This window comes from Camelus dromedarius, chromosome 18 (assembly GCF_036321535.1).
Source record: "Camelus dromedarius isolate mCamDro1 chromosome 18, mCamDro1.pat, whole genome shotgun sequence".
Taxonomy (NCBI): Eukaryota; Metazoa; Chordata; class Mammalia; order Artiodactyla; family Camelidae; genus Camelus; species Camelus dromedarius.
The window spans coordinates 13,386,487-13,406,064 of NC_087453.1; the positions used below are offsets into that span (position 1 = coordinate 13,386,487).

The 19,578-nt window shown below is 46.5% G+C and overlaps 1 non-coding gene across 1 annotated transcript; it reads right to left on the reverse strand.

Moving 5' to 3' along the window:
- Positions 1-215: 215 nt before the first annotated feature.
- Positions 216-429, reverse strand: LOC116147539 (small nucleolar RNA U3). Its single transcript, XR_004131100.1, has one exon. It is a non-coding gene; the product is annotated as a small nucleolar RNA U3 (small nucleolar RNA).
- Between the last annotated feature and the right edge of the window lie 19,149 nt (positions 430-19,578).

The following is a 19,578-nucleotide window of genomic DNA, read 5'->3' on the forward strand; positions in this document are numbered from 1 at the left end:
AAAACTCCAGTAAAAAAGTATCAAGCAAATAAAAAACTAAAAAAAAGCCCAAACTGTGATTAATTATATCAATACAAAACAAAAAAATGCCCTCCTTCCGGTTCACACAGATACAAGCCCAAAACAAAATAAATGGAAAAAAAAAAAAAAAGACACCAAAGAAAAAGAAACAAAAAGATGTCACCTGTTTTTGCTAAGACAAGATTATAAACAAAACCACTCAGATGGCGTCCTCTCCCTCTTACTCTCACCAAAGGAAGAGAAGAACGATCATCAGTGGCAAATGGCAGTCACACAAGCGACACCAAGAACCAGCTTCATGCTCAGGAGAGAACACTGCGCCTCTTCCTGTGGTTTTGGGTGCTCTACACATTTGGAGAAACTTCTCTAGTAACAAACTATAGAAATGATCCCTGAAAGTATATTCTTAATGAATTCTTTTTTTAAAAATATTGAAGTATAGTTGATTTACAATATTGTGTTAGTTTCAGGTGTATAGCAAAGTGATTCAGATACACACACACACACTTTTTCAGAATCTTTTCCATTATAGGTTACTACAAGATATTAAATATAGTTCCCTGTGCCATACAGTAGGACCTTATTGTTTATCTATTTTATTTTTATTTTTTTCCACTTTAAAAACTTTTATTGAAGTGTAGTTGATTTACAATGTTAGTTTTAGGTGTATAGCAAAGTAGTTCTATTATACATATATATTTTTCCTTTTCAGATTCTTTTCCATTATGTTATTACAAGAAATGGAATATAGTTCCCTGTACTATACAGTAGGACCTTGTTGTTTATCTATTTTATATATAGTAATGTGTATCTATTAATCCCAAACTCCTAATTTATCCCTCCTCCACTTTCTTCTTTGGTAATTACATTTGCTTTCTATGTCTGTGTCTATTTCTGTTTCTTAAATAAATTCATCTGTATTACTGAATGAATTCTTTTGTGACCTTAAGGGTTCCTGGGTTAAAGAGCCCCTCTGGCTTTGTTACAGAGAGACTTCTGAACCAGCAGATCCATTGCTGTCAAGATTCGGGTGCCTTGAGTGAGCAACTTCCCTCCCTCAGATGTTGCTTTAAGAAGACTTATTTCTGCTTGGCTGAGACAGACTCCTAATCTCATTTAATGTTTTCAAAACCCTGTACCAACGCACAACCTGCTGAGGTCACAGGACCAGCAGGTGGCTGCACCAGGATCCGGAGCCAGGTCCGCTGGCATCCTTTTTGCTGTGCCTGCTAAAGCTCACAGACCCAGCCTCTGCTTGGAGTTCAGCTTTGCCGTCACCAAGACTCACAGCCAGACTTTTAGCTTCACTTTCTTCTGAGGTTGTAACATGGCTTTGAAAAGATATTTCAGGAAAATCAGAAAGTGGTAAAAAAAATTTTTTTTGAGGTACAGATTCATAGCAGACTTCAGAAACTCTCTTAAATAACAGCTTTACTGAGATATAATTTACATACAGTGAAATTCACCTTGTACAAGAATACAGTTGAATGGTTTTTAGCATATTCACAGAGTTGTTGTGTAACCATCACCACTATCTAATTTTAGAACATTTTCAGCACCTCCCAAAGAAGCCTCATACCTGTTAGCAGTCACTCCTAATACATCCCTGGCAGCTACTAATTTACTTTCTGTCTCTGTGGATCTGTCTATTCTGGACATTTCGTTTAAGTGGGGTCATATGATATGTGGCCTTTTGTGATGGGGCTTTTTTCACACAGAGTAATGTTTTCCAGTTTCATCCATGCTGTTGCATGTATCACTACTTCATTCTTTCTGTGGATGAATAATATTCCATTGTATGGATACACCACACTGTCTGTTCACAGTTGAGCTGATGGATATTTGGGTTGTTTCCACTTTTTTGGCTATTATGAATACTGCTGCAATGAACATTCATGCACAAGTTTTCGTATGGATATGTATTTCCAGTTCTCTTGGATACAGACCTCGGAGTGGAACTGCTGGATCATAAGGTAACTCCATTTAACATTTTTGGAGGAATTGCCAGACTATTTTCCAAAGTGGCTGTACCATTTTACAATCCCACTTCCGGAAACTCTCTTTTGGTTTTTATTGATTGGAATGGGTTTGCAGATACTGATGATTTATTTGAGCTTCAAGCCCAATTTGGCCCAAAGCCTCAGAGGAAAGCTCATTGCATTGCAGGACTGGATTTTAGCTTGGCCAGAGAAGACCTATAGCCTTCAATTTTTCACCCTAAGTATTCTGTAATAGAAGTCAGTAAAATATAGTACAGCCTTGAATTTGAGTTCTTGAGTAAGAGCTGTGATCCAGCACAGGAAGAACAGTTTAGAATAGTGCCTATCTTGCTTTGAGTCCCTTATGTTGTGACACTGGGACAAGGATTTGAAGTGATCTCAGGAGATACTTGTTAAGGAATGGAGCAAGTGAGAGAGGGAAGAGAAGGAAACTGATGAGTGTGCTACCAAGCAGGTCACTACTGTGGGCAACCGGAGCTCAACTCAGCTGGAAAGCTCCGGCATCCAGTGCAGAAAATGTCTTGGAGTTATCCTAATGGGGTAACAAAGAAGCTGGAGCATTTATGTACCAACTCCTGGTCTCCAGTTGGTTGAGGGCTGCTTCTGGGGTAGGAGCTCCTTGGGATTTCTGGTTTGCCCTGCACACTGGCCTAGCCTGCCCCCATACCCACAGCAATGGGTTGCAAGATTTGCTCTAAGCATCCTTTGGTGTGTGGAGATCTACAGGAGGAAAACCAACAGCATCAGCCATGGGGCTAATCCAGACTGGAATTTGAGTCACTCATCCGTGGCCGTCTCTACCTACATTTAAAAAGGCTTGATCACAGTGTCATGTAAAGCTGCCTCTGTTGACTTATATATATATATATATATATATATTTATTTTTTAATTGAAGTTGGAGGCTGTTCTTTAAGAAAGAAAAGAGTAGGGCAATTGAAAGGTACTTGCTGAAGTAATCAGAATTGAGAGGCAGGAATAGAGATGGAAATCAGAATCTTCCTTGAGACAATTTAGTGGGATAATCAAGGGCTAGGAAGTGTGCCAGTTCCCCACAGATTAGAACCTCTGGGCGCCACAGATGCCTGAGCAGATGTTTATATTTAGGCCCAGCAGAAGAAAGGACATTTGTAGAAGAAGTTCCCAAATGCCACTGGAGACCAGGGTCACCTGGGGCACATAAGAAAAACAGAGGTCTGCAGTCTCACTGCAGAGTCTCCAACGGTGGGGCCCAGGAATCTATTTTAACAAGTACTGTGAGTCCCTGACTGTGAGTCAGATTTGCAGACCTCTGAGAGGAGACAGGAGTGTGGTAGATAAATTTCCAGATGTTTTTGGAAATAGACAGGAAAACAGATAATGTAGTGTGCTCCCTTCTCAGCCTTCCCCATGGCCCTACTTAGATTCCACTGGCTTGTGTTTGTAGCTAGCCCAGGCCTTTTGTTCCTCCCTGCCACCCCAACCCCTGCCACCCCCAGCTACAGTATCCGGCAGGAAGCTCTGTTGAGGTTGGAGTTTCACCCCCAGAAACTGGGAATCTCAGACCTGTGTGGTCCTCTCTGTGATGCATGGTCTCAAACAAACAAAAAGAAACAATCAAACAGACAAGAGTCTGGTCAGTTGAAAAGGAAACAAGATGAGTTGCTTTAACTGGTGTCTCTAAAGACATGAAAGGCCATTACATCTTCTCACTCCCCATTGAACTTTTCTTAGTAAGTATTATAGCTGATTGTGTCCCCCCCAGACTTATGCTGAAGACACCGCTCCCCTCCCCAGTACCTCAGATTGTTACCTAATTTGGGACAGGGTCTTGGCAGAGGTAATCCAGTTAAAGTAAGGTCTTTAAGGTGGGCTGTAGTCCAGTATGACTGGTGTCCTTATGAAAAGGAGAAATTTGGAGACACATGCATTCAGGGAGCAGGCCATGTGAACATGAAGACGGCCATCAACAAGGCAAGGAGAGAGGCCTGGAACAGATCCTTTCCTCACGGCCCTGGAAGAGACCAGCCCTACCTCCATTTCAGACTTCCAGCCTTCAGAACTGTGAGACCATAACATTCTGTAGTCTCAACTACCTGGTCTATGGTGCCCTATTATTTAGCAAATGCACATAGTTTCTCGCCAGTGGAGCCTACCTCCCCAATTTCTCTGTCTGTCTTTTCCCTCTACCTTCACTGTAGCCCCAGACTCTACCATCTCCTTGGCCTCCTGCAGTAGCTCTTAATGTCATTGCCTGACGTGCAGCAAGCCAGACACTGAGATGTGGAGGTTTGCAGCAGAGAAAAGGTTTATTCACCAGGAAGCCAAGTAAAGAGACTGGAGAACAAGTCTCAGATCTGCTTCCCTGAATGCGAGGGGCTCGGGATATTTACGGGAAAAGGAGCATGGTGATCCTAGGCATGGGGAAAGGTGAAGTATAATTGGTGTGGTGTACAGGTGCATCTGAGTTACATGCTTTGTCGTGGGATGTATATTTAGAAAGTGTCGGTGTCAGCATGATCTGAGGGTGGAGTTTTGGGTCCTCAAAAGGTCATTCAGGTCACTCACACAGGCCCAGCTGAGTGGTCAGTGATCTCGACTGATTTGAACAGGGCAAGACTAGCTCCATGTTCCTGAAAAACAATTTAAGCAACAGTTACTATAGCGACTCACAGGTCAGCAGTGGTATCTCTAAGTGGCAGTCTGAGGAGTCTTATGATGTATTACCTAAGCTATGTGATGCTTGGTGGGTATGCAGTTTGCAAGAACAATTAAAGCAAGCTTAGTGAAGGCAGGTTACAGAATATTATTTATTAAGCAAGTTACAGTTTAAGGGATCTAACTGATTAACTGCCCTTGGTTTCACTAACCTGCCTTTCTACTTTCCTTCTGATTCCCTGCTATTTTCTCTCTGCCCAGACACCTGCATCATGGTTTATAAACACACATGTGACGGTGTCGCTCCCCTCCTGAATACTCTTCTGTGGCTCCCTATGACTTTCAGAGTAAAGAGCCAGATCCTCAGTCACAAGACCCTACATAGTTGAGCCTTGCCTGTCCTTCAGTTTTACTGCCACGTCCCTTCCTGTGTTCCCTCACACTGGTCTGTTTTCAGGTCTGAATTAGCCTTTCTTCCATCTCCAGAATGTCTGCAGGAATGGTCCTCTTCACCCTCTCCTCCAAGCTGATTCCCCTTCTTCCACGAGGCCTCAGTTAATGCATTTCCTCGGGGCATGATCAGGTTCGATTTCTTCTGTCGTGTGCTTTCCTAACATCCTGAACTCTTCCGTGGTAGCAGCCACGCATGTGTAATCGATCATTTGTGTAATGATTTATTTGGTGTCTTACTAGAATGTAAACTCCACAGAGGCGTGGTCTTTGTTCTGTTTGTTCCCTTCTGTATCCCCAGCATCTGAAACAGCACCCGGTGCACAGTAGGTGTTCAACCAGCATTTGCTGCATGAACAGATGAATGGACAGGATCCCCAGAAGGTCCCAGCCCCGTTCGGTCTTGTTCTTTCTTGTTTCTCTAGCACCTAGTGCAGTGCCCAGCACAGAGTAAATTCCCTGTGAAGGTTGGGGAGGGCAGTGGGTGAGGAGGGAGAGGAGGGGATGGGGTGACCAGTTGACAGGACTGAATATCATCAGACAGAGCTTCCCTGGGTTGAATGCCTTCTCAGGGAGCTCTCGGTTCCATGGGGGACATCTTCTTTCTGGGAGACAGTCTGGCATCACTGCAATGGGGACACACCCAGAGGGCTGCTTGAGTCCAGTCAAAGAAATGGGGATCCCGGGTGGAATGGAAGAGAGGATGGCTGAAAAGGATGAAGGAGAGAGCTTACGGCCTTTTGGATGCTGCTGAGGAGACATTTTTTTTTTTCGGGCTTCCCTCGTCCTGCTGGCTTGAGGGCCATGTGGGGATTTAGTGCGAAGGTAGCAGAAAGCTCACCAAAGAGTGTTCCCAGCACGCGAGGTGACCACTGCAGAACCCTTTGCTTGTTGGTCTGCATGCCTGGTCTTCACCGTGGTGTGTGTTGTGCTGGGGTTCCCCTGGGCTCCCCCAGTGTCTTCAAACCAACTGTGTGCAGAGTTTTCTCATGGGCTACAGTGTGGTATGTCCATGTGAAGCTTCAACTTTAAAAACAAGTTCCTTTTCTCCCAAGACGTCCAGCTCTTCTAATTTCTGGGAAGCTTGAATTTGTCCCAGAGCTTCTCCAGCAGACAGGCCCCATTATTCAGCGAGCCCCCAGGGCCTCTTCCCGGCAGGTTGGCCTTGCTAAAGGCATCCTTCCTCTGAAGCTCTTCATGCCTCAGCTCCTTGCATTTCAACACACTTCAGCACATTGTCAGGCTGTTTGGGTTTGAATAGCAAGGCAGTCAAATGTTTTCGAGAAGAGGGGGGGAAATCCCACACTCACCCCACCAGAGCCTTCTTGGGAAGCATCCATAGGCCTAGCTTGGTCTCTAGATTGGATCTAGGGCTGAGAAACTGTCCAGATGAGAGTGCTGGTGAGAGGCCATGGCTTCTCAGGGCTCGGCCTGATGTGGTTCCTTTGGCATTAAGGAGTACCTCCCTGCTTCTAAGGGTGCCTTCCATTTCTTCTTTCTCCCTCTCCTCCAGCAGCAGGGCTTGATTCAGGCATCTTTGAATTAATAACTCTTCAAGCACAACATAAATAAGATATAATTGGAGGGAAGGTGGAAGTGAGAAGATGGGAAGATTTACTATATTAAAATGCTCACTGTGGTATCACGGAAATGTGTTGGGATAATTCACTGAGATGACTTTGTGCTCCGCTGATGCTGCTACAGTAGAATCAGAAAGACTGCAAGCAGTATGTTTGGGCTTTTGGTATTTTTCTCCATGTCTAGCCTCTTTCCGAGTAAGCCTCTTCTTGTCTCAGGTGGAGTGAACTGGACTCTGTATCTCAGGTAAGCCTACAATGAAGGAACACATGCCTTCCTCACTTTTGCTCCCAGGACCCATCAGCTCTTTGCAGCAGGCTCACAGTGTTCCCCTCCAAAAAACAAAAACAAAAACAAAAAAACACCCAAACCTCTCTATGCCTCAGTTTTCTCACCTGTAGAATGGGGTTCACCCTCATGGGGCTGTCGTGAAGATTAAGTGAGTTACCACAGGCAAAGCACTTAAAACAGTGCCTGCTACATAGTAAGCACTCAACGAACGTTAGGTATTAATACCATCACTCATGTATAGAGTCAGGGGAGAGAACTATTAAGCATGTATATCAGTCAGGGTTCTCCAGAGAAACAGGACCAAGAGCGTCCATATCTGTATGTATATCATCATATAAATATCTGTCTGTATTTAAACCTGTACTACACTCCCCTCCCCATATATCTGTATACATTTATTTCAAGGAATTAGCTCACGTGATTGTGGGGGCTGGCAAGTCTGAAATTTTCAGGGCAGGCTGGCAGGCTGGAAACTCTCAGGCCAGAACTGATGCTGCAGTCCTGAGGCAGAATTTCCTTGTCCTTAGGGAAACCTCAGTTTTGCTCTTAAGTCCTGTCGATTGATTGGAGGAGGCCGCTCAGCGTGGACGGTAATCGCCTTTACTTTAAGTCGCCTGATTGTAGGTGTTCACGACATCCACAAAATACCTCTGCAGCAACACCTAGATTAGTGTTTGATTGAGTAAACTAGGTACCACAGCTGGGCCAAGCTGACATATAAAGCCGGGCATCAGAGCGTGACATCCCTAATCCCGCTAGCTTGTCCCCATGCACGTCGCTGTACTGACCAGCAGTATCTGACCTCCAGGGAAGTTTCCTTTCTTCTCTCACTGCCTCTCCTGTTAAGTTCCCTCCCCTCCATTCCTGACCTCTGACATGGCTATTCTCTTTCTTGCTTATTTCCTCTGTGGGTAAGGGAATTGGGGGGTGATTTTGGGTTCTTGGGGTGGCAGAGGGGAGGAAGACCAAAAAGCGTGTCTGGAGGCGTGGAGGCAGCCTGCTTCTTTCTCCCCGTTGACACTTGCTGTTAAAAGAAAGAAGAATCAGACCTCATCCACCGCCAGCGTGAATCTTATGCCAGAACTCACGCAGCTTTTGGAAACTCATTCAACTGAAAGTGTGTCTGTCTCCTTCCCAGTCTTGAATTATGTTAACAAGCCCCGTTTCCTTATTCCTTGCTCCATCCAATTTCTTTTCCTTGATCAATAGATAGGGGAGGGGAGGGCTGCCCTACCGGATGACTGTCACCCAGTTGGGAGGTTTGACTGGAAGATGAGGGCCTGGCTTGCATTTCTCCATCAGTTAAAAAGTGTGTCCCACTCCCACCCCATCATGGGCTTGTGACTCTTTAGCAGCAAATTCCTGATTACATACAGCTTGTCACAGTCTCCCCCAGTTGTAAAGTTTTATTTTAAAACACTGTATGCTCCAAAATATTTACAGATGAAATTTATACTGTTCGGGATTTGCTTTAAAATAATGTGGGAGGGGAAATTGGCTGAAACTGGAACAGCCACAGATAGATAATTGTTGAACCTGGGTGGTGGGTACATGGGGGCTCAGTCGGTTATACCGTTCTGTGTACTATTGAATATGTTTAGACCATTTTCCATAATGAAAAATTTAGAGAAAGAAAGAGGAAAAAAACCCCACATTATGAAGTCTGTAAGTATGTTTCCAAATAGTGTTTCTCAAGAATATTTTCAAGCTTTCATTTGACTAAAATTTCAGTTTTTAATATATTCTTAGCTCTTAAGAAACAAGACGACAGGACATGCGAGTCTAGAACTGGGGTCGACAGACTCTGTCAAGGGCCAGACAGTCCACATTTTTGGCTCCATGGATTACATAGTGTAAAAGCAGCCACAGGCAATGTGTAAATGAAGACACATGGCTGTGCTCCAATAAAACTTTATTTATGAACACTGACATTTGAATTCCACATAATTTTCACATGTCACCAAATAGTCTTGTGATTTCAAAAAAAATCACTACAAAATATAAAGAGCATTCTAAGCTTGCAGACCTTACAAAAACAAATGCCCTGCTGGATTTGGCTTGTGAGCCATAGTTGGAAGACCACGCTACAGATGATGGTTTAACAAACTGGGGATCACCGACCACGTAATTTGGTCTCCAAGGCTCATTTGTTTTCTTGAACAACCTGGGGAATAAAAGTTCTCCTGTCATCTCTGTGTATGTTCTGTGTGTCTATTCTCCTCCTGAATTCTCTGATCATCTTCACCATCGCTGCCTGTCTCCTCACCACTTAATTCTTCTTTTGGGATTTTATCTTGTGCCTTTGCCTGGAGTATATTCCTCTGCTGCCTCATTTTGTCTAAATTTCTATTCACATATTTATGTAGGTTAGTTGCATTTCTCGACCTTGGAGGAGTGGCCCTCTGTAGGAGACATCCTATGTGTCCCAGCAGTGCGCTCCCCTCTTGTCACCCAAGGGCCAGGGTCCAGCTGGTCCTAGGGCAGAGTCCGGCCTGTGTTTGGGGACTCCATGCACAGGCTGTGGTTACTTCTGGTGTCTGCCCCCTAGTGGGTGAGGCTGGACTAGAGACTTGTGCTGGTTTCCTGGTGGGAGGGGTTGGTGCCTGCCCACTGCTGAGTGGAGCTGGATCTTGGCCCTCTGGTGGGCAGGGCTGTGTCCGGGGGCATGCCTAGAGGCAGGTGTCTGCTGGGGCTCAGAAAGTCTGCTGATGGGTGGGGCTATGTTCCCACCTAGTTAGTTGTTTGGCCTGAGGCATCCCAGCATTTAAGCCTACAATCTGTTGGATGGGGCCAGGTCTTGGCACTAATGACCCAAGCAAGATGTCAGCCTCCAGGAAAGCTCATGAACCCTCTCCGAATGTCTGCCACCAGCTTTTATGTCCCCAGGGTGAGCCACAGCTGCTGCCCACCTCCCCAGGAGACCCTCTAAAACCGGCAGGCAGGTCCTGTGAAATCACTGCCTTTGCCCTAGGTCCTGGGGCATGTGAGATTCCGTGTGCTCTCCTTAAGAATGAAGTCTGTTTCCCCCAGTCCCGTGGAGATCCTGCAGTTAAGCCCCCCTGGCCTTCAAAATCAAATGCTCTGCTCTTCCCGATGCCAGAATCCTGGCTGGGTAGCCTGATGTGGGGCTCAGAATTCTCTCTCCTGTGGGAGGGCCTCTGCAATATAATTTTTCTCCAGCTTCTGGGTCTCCCGCGTAGGAGGTATGGGACCCAATTATATCGAGAGCACACCCCTCCCACCATCCCACTGTGATTCCCTCTTTATGTTTCTGGTTGAAGAAGATCTTTTTTGGTAGTTTCCAGTCTTTTTTTTATCAATACTTGTTTAGCAACCAGTTGTGGTTTTGTTGTGTTGATGAGAGGAAGCAAGCTGGTGGCCCTACTATTCTGCTATCTTGACCGGAAATCCCCTCTGTGCGTGTTAACAAAACAAAACAAAACAAAACAGAATAAAACACCGAAACCAACTACAGAGTAAGTTGACTGAAAAAGAACCAAATAATTAAGATGTGACAAAAGTACACAAGTGGAGGTTTCTTCCTTCATTGCCCATTCCCTGGCCCACTGCCCAGAGGTGACAGCTGGGGTCCCAGTCTCCAGGGATCCCAAGACAAACTCCTCCATCCTTCTTCCTCCCCAGAAGGCCAGACTTATTCTATCAGTGCTGCTTCGAGGACTAAGCATGAAACAAAGATTAGCTGACCATCTCCCCAAATATAAAGAATTATACACTTTACATTTTGACGATCAGTCCACCCACGGGCAGGTGAACTCTTTAAATTGTTAAACCAGCCAAATGAAAAGGGAATGATTATATGTCGGACCTGAACTGTTGTATGTCAGTGTTGCTCTAAAACTCCGTGGCTCATGATACCCATGAGCAGAACCTCATGGAGAACCTTGGACAGACCTTTCTTCCTGCCTCAGCTTCCCCTGTCTCTCTGGCCGCCCCCATCTGGATCCCCAGCCACGGGGAGCTAGGTTGTCTGATCAATCTGTGGGTCTGATGCCTCTTACTGTTTTGTTCCCTTTCTTTGGTTTTTCTTTTGATTTTCTAAGAGTGGACACTAATTTGACTCTCAGCTTCCTTTGTATTTTTTCCTTAGGGAATCAAACCAGGCTATTTTTGTTCTTGAGATGGTGAAACACATTGAAAGTAGAGAGGAAAAAAGCGTGAGAGAGAACACGCCCTCTGCTTCCGTTGGGATCCTCGCTGGCTGTTCCTGAGTTTTCCATGGAAAGCACTTAGATACTCAGAACAAAGTCTAAGTGGTTTGTGTGCTGAATTTTTCTTTTAGAACCAGGAGGGAAGAACCTCAGGGATTAGCCAGTCCAAACCCATCCCTTTATAGATGGAGAAACCGAGGCTCATGAGGTGGAAGATGGGAAGTAGGGGAGGCATGCATAGGTGGGAGGGAGATATATTTGAGGGAGGGTGAGCAGGCCTGGAGCCTGGGATGGAGAGCAGGAGGTGCTGCAGGTGTGTCATGGATGAGAGATGAGCGGTGAGGGGCCAGGCTGGGATAGTCCTTGAAGGCTAGACCTAAGACTTAGCCTCCTCTTGGGGGTTAAAAGGCTATTAGAAGGTGTAGGCAGGGAATATTGTGTTCTATTGTGCTTCAGAAAGATCTTTCTGTGGAAGAGGGACTTGTGATGTGGGGCTGGAGGCTGGAGACTTGGGGATTGTTGAGGAAGGACAGACAGCAGATGTGGATGTTTGGCAGCAGGTGGGCAGAGGGAGAGGATCATGGTATAGGAGGGAGGCAGAGCCAAGGCAGGGGGCTTTTGTCCAAGTGGGTAGATGAGACCTTGGAGGTGGTGACCTGGGGCCAGGTTGGGGAGCAGGGGAGGGCTGAGGTGGCAGATGCTGAGGGAGTTTAAACCCAGCTACAAAGGCTGACCTGTGACACTCCTGTTCATGGTTAAGGCCCCTGACCGTAGGGGCATTGGCCACTGAGAGAACAAGCCAGATGGGTGAATTTTGGAGACCCCAGGGTTTCCAGTGCCCCTCTGACCTCCCGATACCCACTCATTCTCCTTACTCTTGAAAGTAGAATCAAGGAGGTGCTGGCTACTGTTTAATGATGGTTGATGTGAAAATAAAAGGAAAACCTAATTACCAAAAAGAAAATCCACCCACTGGGTGTCTGGAAGCATCCTCTCAGCATCCCTGCGTTTATTCTGACGTCTTTGGCCAGGTTCCTTACGTGTTACCAAGTGCCACTCCAGGCATATATATTTCAGACCCTTTCCAATCTCTGGCAATTCGTTTCTTGGCCACTAAGCTGGACTGAAGCAGGAATACTTTAATGTACTTATTTATATCTCATTGGTTACATAAGTTCCCTCGTAAGTGAGCTCCGTGATCCCCCAGCATGTCAGTGTGAAAGCTTAAATGGACTCATCAGTTTCTCAGCCAGTCTTCCTGGAAGGTCAGCCTTGAAGTAAACTGCACCTTTGCCACCACCGATCTTAGAGCCCTTTCACCACTTCCTTTCTTTCTTTTTTCCCTTTTACCACTTTCACCTCATTTTGATTCATAGAATCATAGAGTTACAGTATTTGGATCAATTTGAGAGAGGAGGTGAGGGCAGTGGAGAGGGGGCCTGGATGAATATGTGGAGAGTCGCCAGAGTCTGGCCCCTTCAGAGAGCTGGAGCTTGTGGCGGAGGGGCCGAGACCCGCATGGGCTGGGGGTGGATGCACGCTGGTCACGGGAGGGTTATAAATGGGAAGATGGCACTGCCAAGCTTCATCCGAGGAGGATCATTTTGGCTGCATGGTAGGGGATTGCGTGGTGGGAGGAAAGGCAAGTGCTGGTCCTGCTGAGTGAGACCAGCTCCCACGCCCTATCGGAGCCAGCTCGGATCAGCTTCACGATTTCAGAGCCTGGTGCGAAGTGAAAAGGCAAAGCATCTTATGCAAAATTTAGGTACAATGGGATGTTTTTCAGCCATATAAAAGAATGAAGTGCTGACCCCTGCTGCAGCATAGATGGACCTCAGAAACATGGTGCTAAGTGAAAGAAGCCAGACACAAAAGGCCGAGTAGTGTACGATTCCATTTACATGAAACTTCCAGAATAGGTGAATTCATAGAGACGGAAAGTAGGATAGTGGTTGCCAGGGTCTGGGGACAAGGAGGAGGGAGGAGTGACTTTGAATAAGCATGGGGTTTCCTCTTGGGATGATGAAACTGGGGACTAGATGGACGTCGTGGTTATACAAGATCATGAGAACACTAAATGCTGCTGAATGATCTGCTTTAAAATGGTTACTTTTATGTTATGTGAATCTTGCCTCAATTAAAAAAAACTGCATTCTCAGGTGATGTGGATTAGGATGTGGAATTCATCAGAGGTGGAGGGCAGGAGGGTTGTGCTGGGGAGCATTATTCGGCCGACCACACCCTTCTAGAGTGATGTTGAATTCCTAAAGTTTTCTAAAAAGCTTAGTTTCTTGACAGGGTTCAGAGTGGGTTTTTTTACACTTTTTAGATAAACTATCTTTCTGCTATTGTGCTTGTATGTTTATGAAGATCTGTTGATGTATACAGGTGGCTTGGACATTTTGGATGGACATTATGAATTCCATGCCAGGATTATGTGTCATTAGCTCCTTTCCTTACAATTCATCCGGTCTGCAAGACAGAGGCTGGTTATAAGTGTTACAGAAGACTAAAGGAGAACAAGGGCGGGCTTTGAGTTAAATTATTTATTTGACTCATCACAAAATTTGAGAATTGCGGGAAAGCTCCTCCAAGCACCCTAATGATCTCCCAGCTTGACTGCAGTGCTTTGAGTGAAAGGCGCTCACTACTTGTCAGAGCAGATTACCCCAAGGTTGAATATTTCAATGCCTAGAATGCTCTCATTTTCCTGCAGTTGAAATGTGCCTCTCTTCGCTTCATACCCACAGGTCCTGGTTCTGTTCTCTGGGGCCCACTGGTTACCCTTCTGCAGGGAGGTGAAGGCAGAGGTCTGGTCCCTTCTTAAAGCTAAATGTCCCCTATTATCTTGCCAGCTTCTTCACAGTCCGTCCATCCTCCCCAGGGAACAATGAAGTTATTCACATCCCTTTTCCAACCTACTGACCAGATCCCCTTCCCGCAACCCAGTGCCCCCTCCTCCTCCCCTCTCCCCAGATTCCTTCTCAGGGTGCTGCCCTCTCCTTCGTTAGGCCACCTCTGGTAGAAGCCCTTCTTTTGATTCTTTACTCCCAGGTGGGGCATAGGATCTCTTAAGAAAGGATTATCTGAACCTGCTGACCCTCCCTGAAAGGGAGTGGGTCTGTCATGGGCTGAACAGTGTCTCTTCGCCCCCTACATTTATATGTTGAAGTCCTAACCCCCTCAGTACCTCAGAATGTGACTATATTTGGAGATGGGGCCTTTAAAGAAGTGATGAAGGTAAAATGAGGTCATATGGGTAGGCCCTAATCCAGTAGGATTGGTGTCCTGATAACAAGAGATCAGGACACAGATGCGCACAGGCCTGGAGGGAAGGCCTTGTGGGGACACAGGGAGAAGACGGCCATCTCCAAGCCATGGAAGGGGGCCTCAGGAGAAATCAGAGCTGCTAAAACTTGATCTTGGCCTTCTAGCCTCTAGAATTGGGAGAAACTAAATTTCTGTTGTTTAAGCTCTCCCATTCTATGGCAGCCCTGGCAAACGAATACAGGGTCCTCGTCATCATAACCTCCCTAGGCCTCTCCTTCCTTTCCCCTTTTCAGAGGGTCACTCTCTAGACGCCTCCGCCTCCCACTAGTCAAGGGTAGAGGAAGTAACTTCTGGCTGAAGCAGAACAAAACAAAACACATGGTTTAAGTTCCTAGCAGGCCTCCCACTGGATTAACTCATGGCAGGGCCCTGACAGCATTCTGTGCTTCTCTAGGAAGTTGAATCCTAATTTTAGTGTCTTGCTCATGGATTCTCTCATCCCCTAACTGGACCATGGGATTATTGTCCCTGGTGCCCAAAGTAGCAGCCCTGACTCACCTTCTAGTTCCTAATGGAGGGAAAATGGATTTAATAAGCCTGCCAGCAGGGGCTTCTGATAAACAGCATGGATCTGGCTGTGCTCTAGCAATACTTCTAAGTGCTTGGGGCCCAGGGGGTGGATCCAGACATCATTCCTTATCGCTCAGTGGCCCAAGGGACTGGGTAGGGCCTGATCTCCAAAATGAAGCTGGAAGCAGGTAGCCAGGGTGGTTTTCAAGCACTGGCAGCTTGAAGTCCCCATCCTAGCAGATCCTAGCCACACAGGGTCTTAACATGCCTTCATGGAGATTATTTCTGCAGGGTACAGGGTTTTGAAGCTCATTATTAGTTGGATGCCTGAACCACATTCAAAGTAGAACAAAGTTCACCTTTTTCTGTGGGTTCAGCCAAGTTGGTGTCTCAAGGCAAGAATTGATTATAAAAGTTGAGAAAGGCCAGTGCAGAAAGCAAACACAGCCCTCTGATTGGCTGAGCTAGGTCGCCGGGAGCAAACAAGACAGAAGGACAGGAGGTAGGGGTCTAGGAGTGAAGGTCCCAGGATGGACCCTTATCACTGACAGCAAGCTGCCTTCCCATGTTCAGTGCTATTGGCCAAAACCAGTTGTCTTGGTTACAGAGCCCGTTTTCTTATAGGAGCAAAAGGGCAGGTGTATTAACGTCTGTTTGTGTGAAATGCAGGTGACATGGAGGAAATCAAGGGATTCAAACAGCTAGGGGTGGGGATTTTTGAGATGGCTGAGGCAGGATGATTTGCAGGGTGGCGGGAGGATCAGGAAGGTGCAAGTAATGAGGTGTTTCTATTGCTTGCCCCTCGCTGGCTGATGCTTAGCTCTGAGCCACTTTGAGCAGCACCGATCACTAACGACTTGGGTTCTGAGATTCCGGACTCCCTGGGTTGAGATCCCATGCACGTTGAGGCTCCCTGAGCTGATGTTGCTGACTGGATAAGGTCTGTGGCTGCTGAGGTTCTGATCTCCAGGGAGCCTTCGGTGGTGTAAGGCCTAAAATTAAGGCACAATTTGATGGGTTGCCTTGATTATCTGGTGAAATATCTTGATTGTCTGAGGGGCCTTGAGTGGCCTAGCTGCAAGTTTCCTTCCCCTCTCTGTTTCTGCAGTTAAGGTCTTCTTGTCAACAACCTTCCCTGTTAAGGAGACCGGGTGCAGTTCCTGCTTACTGCCCTGCGCCTGCCCCCTTCAGTAGCAGGTTTCAGTTCTCTACTAGATTGTGGAATTATTCAAACAAGCCAATCCCGTCATCTCTTGGGAACCAGGGGTCATCCCACCCTCTTGATACTGCAAAGCCTGCCTCCCACAGACACTAGTTGTTCTCTGTGTTCTGGAGTGCAATGCCTGTGTGGCCTTGAGTGATGTGCAGCGTTCTCCTTACCCAGGCTCTGAGTGTATACGATCAGTCTGTCAATCCTGTCTGTTTGGTGCTGGGTGTTATTTGGCCTTCCCCACGACCCTATCTCTTCCTCATCAACAAGGTGAGTAGGAGATGGTTAAAACAGACTCTCCCCAGCCATGCCTGGCAGCCGTCATGTTAGGCTCTCTGGAGAGTGGAGATGCTGTCTCATTTAGTTTAATTAAATCTTTGAGTTGCTCAGATCAAGTACCCCTTGGGCTTGAGGTGGGCACCCTTCAAGTGGGCCCCTTTCCGGGTCAAGGTGGGCACCCTTCAGGTCAAGCTTGGGTACCTCCATCCTCTCACCTCCAAAGTCATTCTCTGTCCCTTCGTTTGATCCAGGGTACCGGGCCCAGCACCTTAGGGGCTCTGCTAGCAATCCACAAGCCTGCCTCCTCTTTTCTCCTTCGAGGCACTGGTAAAATAAGACCCCCGATGGCTGTCTTGGTGTGCCAGCATTCCCATAGTTCAGATGCTTTCTTTCTAGATGAATGAATGAATGAGCAAGAGGGAGAACTGACTCTGTATAGTAAGGGAATTTGGCTTGATGTTCTCTATGGGTGTGTATTAGTTAAGATAAAAGGCACTGCTGTTATAACAAAAGGTACCAAATAATATGGCTTAAAGAGCAAAGACGTTGGTCTCCCATACAATAGTCAGAAGCGACGTTCTAGGTCAGGAGGCAGCTCTGCTCCACGCAGTCATTCAGGAGCCCAAGTTGATGATGCCTCTGCCATCTTCATGTGGCTTCCAAGGTCGCTTTGGTTATCACCACCCAGCCAGTAGGAAGGGGTAAAGTGTTCCAATCCAGGGCCATCAGGGCCATAAATTCTTTGTAAACAAGTGAGACAGAAATGGCACATGTCATGTTTACTCATATTCCATCACTGGAATGGGCACATGGCCATCCTTAGCCTCCAGGGATGCTGGGAGCTGCAGTCCCTAGCCAGATGGCCATGTTCCAATCACAACAACTATGGAACAAAGGGAGAATGGATTTGGGTGGACAGCTAGCAGTCTCCCCCACAAAGAGCCACTTGATGCAGATGAAGGGACACAGGACTGGGAGTCAGTAGATGCTGGTTCAAGTCCTGGCTTCCCCTCTTGTTAGCTATGCGCTCTTGGCCAAGCACCCTTCCTCTGTGAGCCTCACCTTCTCCATCTGCAGAATCAAGGTGCACACAGCCCTGTTTCCCTCACTGAGCTGTCCTGAGGGTCAAAGTGAGATGACATGTAAACTCTAAATTGCTGGCAAGCATGAGGTATGCTGATGTCCACGGCCCCTTCTAGCTTGACATTCTGTGCCCCAAGGGCAAGGGGCTCTTGCAGTGGTATCCTGGTCACCTGTGATGCTCATCTTCAGTGTACTGACTGTTTATTAGGAACCAGAGAATCACTGGGGTTTGAACTGGGGACTAACATCAAGTGCTCAGGGTTCTGCAGCCGGCAGATCCCTCTAGGGGTGCCTGCCTCCACCTATTCCTAGCTTTAGGAATTCCTTTCCTCTTCTGCATAGAAAATTGAAAGAACTCAGGAGGATTTGAGTGTATGTAGTGGAGGAAAATAAGAGTTGGGCAGGCGAGCATTAGAGCTGGGGTTTTCAAGTTAGGTCCACGGACCTTTGGAGGGAGATAAGTCTGGATTCTGGAGTTGGCGAACTCCTTGGAAGGGCAATGCAAACATTCTGTGTGTGGTGCACGTCCTTTTTTTCTTTTTTCCTCCAGGCCAGAAATTCCATAAAGTTACTGGAATCTCAAAGGGCTACTTGATGCAGGAAGGTGAAAAAGCTCGTGAATGATAGACAGTTTCAATCAATGCCCTATATATAAAAAGGACAATGGCCACGTGGTCTGTGTTTAGAGAAGGCAACTCGGAAGCTCAGGGGACAGGGAGCATGTTTTCTGAGAAGGACATGTAGAGAGAAATTGTGCTGCTCGGTGTGGAGGAGAGGGTTGGGGCACACGGCTAGGACACGCATGTGGTTATCAGATAACTGCAGGGCAGAGTGGCAGGTGCCGTTGGTGCTCTGCTCACATCCCCTATGCTTGAGGCTCTTGATCATGCTGATGGCTTCTGACAAGTTCCTTCAGCTCTGAGGGTTTTCTTTGGCTGCAGAAGCTCGCTGGTGTGTGGGGAAGGTTGAAATGCTGGGGAATTTACACCCCTGGGAGCAACACCCATCCAATGATGCCTGGAAATTGGTGGGTAGAACCCCAGCTCCCTCACCCCTTAGGTGGGATAACTCTCAGGGTTGTTCTGTAACAGCAGTGAAGAATAGAAATAGAATGTGAGCCATTGATGGGAGCCCAATGTACTTTTCAATTAAGGTAAAAAGAAACAGGTGAAACCAATTTTAATACTATATTTTAACCCAGTATGTCAAAAATATTGTCATTACAATACATAATCAATATAAAACAAGATATTTTACTTTTTTAAAAATACAAAGTCTTTAAAATCCATTGTGTATTTTATACTTATTCCACATCTCAGTTTGGACTAGCTACAGTTAAAATATTCCATGTATTCCATAAACCCACACGGCTAATGGCTGCTACATTGGTCACACTGTTCTGTATAATTTCCCAGCCGTTCCCCAGAGGGATTAAGCTACATTGCCCACAGTGGTAACATACTCATTGATTCCTCCCATATTTCCTCCCTTTCCCTGTCTCAGTTCCTCTTTCCCCAACCTCCAGAATCAGGGTCTGCTTTTGGGGTTCCCTTTCTAAGAGAGGCAGTCATAGGACCAAGGATGCTCCAGAGGGTAGCACTAGGACCCATAAGTGAACATATCAGGAGAGCTCTTGGAGCAGCACCAGAGATATTCATTCATTTATTCATTCATTCACTCATTCAGAAATATGTGTTGAACTCTTGCTGTGTGCCATGCACTGCTGGGGAGCAGGTACAAATCTCCCCATCACAAGAGGGGACCAGGAAGGTGCAGGCTGACTTCTTGGTGGGGCAGCTCCACAAGCACTTCATGAATCAAACTAGGATTTTGATCACGTGCTGGCTGGCATCCTTTGCAGCCTATAGATGCTGCCTTTCGTGATTCATCTGTGCCTCCGTGAAGCTTCTCACATTGTTAATTGCCTGGCTCCCATGGCATGTCGCTCCCTAAAGCTGCAAATCAAGGTTTTTGTGACATTTCTTCTCCAGCAGTGACTTGTGATTAGGTTGTTGTTCCTAA